The sequence below is a fragment of the Triticum dicoccoides genome, chromosome 5B (genome assembly GCF_002162155.2).
Source record: "Triticum dicoccoides isolate Atlit2015 ecotype Zavitan chromosome 5B, WEW_v2.0, whole genome shotgun sequence".
Lineage (NCBI taxonomy): Eukaryota > Viridiplantae > Streptophyta > Magnoliopsida > Poales > Poaceae > Triticum > Triticum dicoccoides.
The window spans coordinates 639,634,155-639,638,833 of record NC_041389.1 but is presented as its reverse complement, the minus strand read 5'-3'; positions in this window follow the sequence as shown (position 1 = coordinate 639,638,833).

Genomic DNA, 4,679 nt, shown 5'->3' with positions numbered 1-4,679 from the left:
TCAAGAACTGCTTGTAGGTAGTCCCTCAGTCTATAGTACTGCTCCTTCTGGTCACCTTGTACAACCTTCATAGCCTTCCTCCTTGCCCTATAGGCCACACTCTTTGATACATCAACTGAAAACTTGACTTTGCTGTTTTTAATAAGTGAATCCACAGGTGCTCTAGGATCTGCTCTAAGAGATGGCTCAACTTCTTTGGAAAGCCACTTAGTAGTAACCTTTGTGTTCTCTGCTGATGCTGGACAAGTGTGCTCCATGTTACACTTCTTAATGCAAAATGTTCTTTCATGAGCTATCCTAGAGGCACACATGTAAAATTCACATCCATGCTCTCTTTGTGAACACCAAGCAATAATTCTTGTTGGAGTGTTCCTGTGGTAGTGAAAAGACCTCAAAGTCCTTATATGAAAATCTCTTAATGCTTCTCTGAACTGGTAAACACTATCAAAACACAAATTCTTGCACAAGAGTAAATGTGAATTGGGAATTGAGGGGTCAAAATATAGCCTTTCCTTCATCTTTTTCTTACTACTCTTTGTGTTTGGCTTCTTCATGAGGTATGGTAGTTCAACATCATCTACTTCTTCCTCATCATTTATGCCTGCATCACCAGCAAAACAAAACTCATCTGCTTCAGGAAACCAATCTTTAAAACATTTTTTCTCTACCTCTTTGTGACATCTGCTAGTTGGACCAGGATTCTTCACATGTTTCACAATAGCAGTAGTTTGCAATGTTGTATCCTCTTCAGAGACACACACTATTTCCATTGGTTGAACAGCTTCAGCACTCCCATCTGAATGAACTAAATCCTCAGAACAAAATTCAGACACTTCAGTGTCTCCTTCAAAGTGGTTCAAATCTGCCTCTCTTTGAATCCTGCTCCTCTCAAGCTGAGCCTTTCTATCATCTATCTGATTCTGAAGCTCAGATTGCTCCACAACCTTTTTCACACAGCAGCTCTCTTGAGTGTTCATGTAATTCTCATTAGCCTGTGTACTAATTCCAGGTTCAACATTTTTCACAACCCTTATGTTGACTAGCTTGACATGATGAAAAAAGTCCAACATTTCATGAACACTAGCTTCATTACCTAAATACTTTACTCTGTCAGATCCAATTTCCTCCTCCTTCACATAGTACATGTAATCACTGTCCCCATACCCTTCACTAGCAATGAGTGATTGTAGAGTAAGCAAAGAAATATCTGACTCAAATATACCCCTTTTCACAGGGTTTCTTCCTTCTAAATGAAACCATATATCCCACTTCTGGTCAGCCAAACTGCACAAATAAGTGTTCATGAATTGAATTGAAATTGACTGAGCTATACAGTTTACTGACTCCAGTTTACTACACATGTCCAACTAACAGAAACAAACACATCTTACTAATTTGCAATGTTGAAGCAGCTAACCAAAAGCCCAGCAGATGATACTTGCATACCTGCGACCCATTGGCGATGACTGGGAGAGCGGTGCCTCCGGCTGCTGCGAGCCGGCCCGCATCGAGAAACTGGTGCTCTCCAACCAATTATCGACTGAGCCGCTGGCCATCGGTGGAGCCGCGGGCGAGGCAGCAGCGTCCAAACTTGTCTCGCCGCCAGCGTCGCCGCCGCCAACGTCGCCGCCGCCAGCGCCGCCGCCCTCCGGAATCAACGAGGACATGGCGGCCGCCACCTAGGTCAGAGAGAGGGAGAGGAGGGAGAGAGTGAATCGAGAGGGGAACGGATCAGATTTGACCCGCACCGCACCGACAGGCGCCGTTCCGACAGCGGACGGGCCGTTAACGGCCATCTACGCGCGGCGGGCGACCGTTAGCCAACATGGCGCCTGATTCGCGGGCCCAACCGGTCAGATTCGGGGTTAGCGCGGGCGAAGCGAGCGATTTCACGAGTTGGTAGTTTTTTGCCACGGTTTAGTCTAAATTTGATAGTTTTTCGCACAAAAACGTAAAGTGGTAGTTTTTCGTCACGTTTCCGTCAATTGTGGTAGTTTTTGGTTAAATACTCACCAATTCATGACGAAAACCCTCAGGAATAGACGCCTTATCCTTGATCCTGCCCTTGACAGTCGCAATGGTGTCGGACCTCGCAACCTCCACGGTTATTATCTGCCCCCGGGGGATCCTGGCAAAGATTCGCATATTCTGCATGGTGGACGACTGTGCCTCCAGCCTACCGATGAACACTTCGGTCAGTGCATTCTTCGAAGTTAGCACGGCTCGCAGCAGTGCAACAGCCTGCAAGAATAACGGAAATCATTGGCAAAACCCCCAAACAAACTTCATTTACCCATTATTAGTTACTCCCCCATTCCATTTCAGTGTTAGATAAGTACATCCGTTTGCGCGACAAAATAATATGAAACGGAGGGAATATGTGCTAATTTGCAACCTAGATTACCTCCTGCTTCCCTACGGTAATGTCCGTCTGCAGTACCATAGCCTTGTTCCTCCCGGACCAATACTTCATCACAGACATGGCAGTTGCCTGATGTATAAGCAGATCATCGCCTACGATGTACTTTCGGTCCTCGACAATCTCAGGGTGGAAGCAATAGCGTGCTAGCTCTGGCATCGTGTCCTTCCGACACCGACAGTCAAGAGGTCGGCACCGATCGGACAAGATGCTCAAAATGTCAAACGGCATAATGCTTGGATCCAGTAACATCACACTAGGGAGGCCACCTGTGAAGCACCCAGCATTGGCGAGATCGGCAACGCTACTATAGAGATTTTCGAAGCACCTGCCAAGATGGCAAGTGCCAGCTCCTGTGTTCTTGATCACGCAGCTCACACGGTAAATCAAGAACGGAAATTTTAACGCCCACACGTGTGGGCGTTGACCATCTCGTCCACGCGCATCCATCACCGTCCAGTACTATATGCACGAATCTTAGCACAATCTGGCTGATTTTCTGTGCCACATAGGACAAGGCGTGTGTGTGATGTGTGACATAGTTCGCCCACACATTCGTTTTACCACACAGAGAGGCCGGTGTGTGAGCGTTTAGCAGTTCACCCACACATCAATTTTCAGTCACACACAAGGGCTGGTGTGTGGGCGTTTGTCATCTCGCCTACACGTCCGCCTCCTCTCCCAAACCCAAGCTGCCAGTTGCCATGCGTTTTGCAGTGTACATCGCAACTGCCTTAGTGTGATTGCAAGCAGATGACAACTCTCTCTTTTTTACCCGAACATGTCAGTTGCCATATGTTTTGCATGGTACATGGCAAACTGCCCTAGCGTGCACGTAAGCAGATGGCAACTCTTTTTTTTTACATGGCAACTGCTCTAACGTGCTTGTGAGCACATAGCAACTCTCTCTTTTACCCGAACATGTTTTGTTGCCATGCCATTTTTTCAGTGCTACATGGCAACTGCCTAGTGTTAGTAGGTGGCAACTCTTAAAGTTTTGAAATCATGGCAACTGCAGTAGACCAGACCACACATGGCAACAGCTGTAGTTGTCCAAAAAATGGCAATCTGGAACTTTGACCTGAGATGGCAACTGCCTAGTGTTAGTAGGTGGCAACTCCTAAAGTTTTGAAATCATGGCAACTGCAGTAGACCAGACCACACATGGCAACAGCTGTAGTTGTCCAAAAAATGGCAATCTAAAACTTTGACCTAAGATGGCAACTGCAGTTGAGCAGACATGGCAACTGTAGTTGTCCGACATGGCAACCGTAGTTCAGCGACATGGCAACTGCACTTAAACGAACATAGACGAGGGTCCGGCCCATGGCAACTGCGTGCGCGCTATAAAGTGTCACGTGGGGCGTGCGGGACCACGAGGTACGAGGCCTGACATACCGGACGTGTGGGCGTTATCTATTTCACTCACACGCACACGTATAAGAGAGACCGGAAGGGGAAAAAGGCGTGTGGGCGCTAGTTGTTTTGCCCACACACAAGCGTGTGGGCTGGTCCTCTTAGACACCACACAGAACATGTGGGCAGATCCCTTAACGCCCACACGTGTGGCAGTTATCGGGACCCATCAAAAAACCCATGAGCAGGTCCACGAACTCACGGTTGCATTCAGCATACATCACCTTCTTTTTATAGGTGTCATAGAAAATCTTGATCTTGCTTTCTGGGAAAGAACCTGCGGAATCTTGATCAGATGGTGGAAGTTTCCGATTGATGCTCGGTTTCGCAGTAGCATGAGCAGCCTTGCCATCAGGTTCATTTGTTAGGAATGCATCACTGAGCACAGTATCTGATGAAAGGAAGGCCTTCAGCATGGATGAAACCTAAATCAAAATTAAGCCCAGATATTAGAAAAAAAATGGGGATTCTACTCCGATGGTAAAAATTTCGAATATACTAGCAGTACTATATTGATGAAAATCGATCGTCTTACACTGAGCCAGCTGACGGTCACTTCGAGCTCCTCAAAGCCATGGGCGATTCCGTTAGAACCGAACGCCTGAGGCAGCGACTGTATGACTCTGGTAGATGCTGGCTTGATTGTCATGTCATCACTGATCACAAACCGTCCTGTGCCACGTAGAAACGTCTTTTTTCTGACCACTTGCTCGTGGTCGTAGACATGCAACACTCTGGCCATAACTAGGCAACACTTGCAAGACCCGTTAGGAGCTTTGTTGCAGTACTTGCTAGCTGACTTACAGTCCCTGACAATGAGATTTAATTTAATTGATGGGTAAAT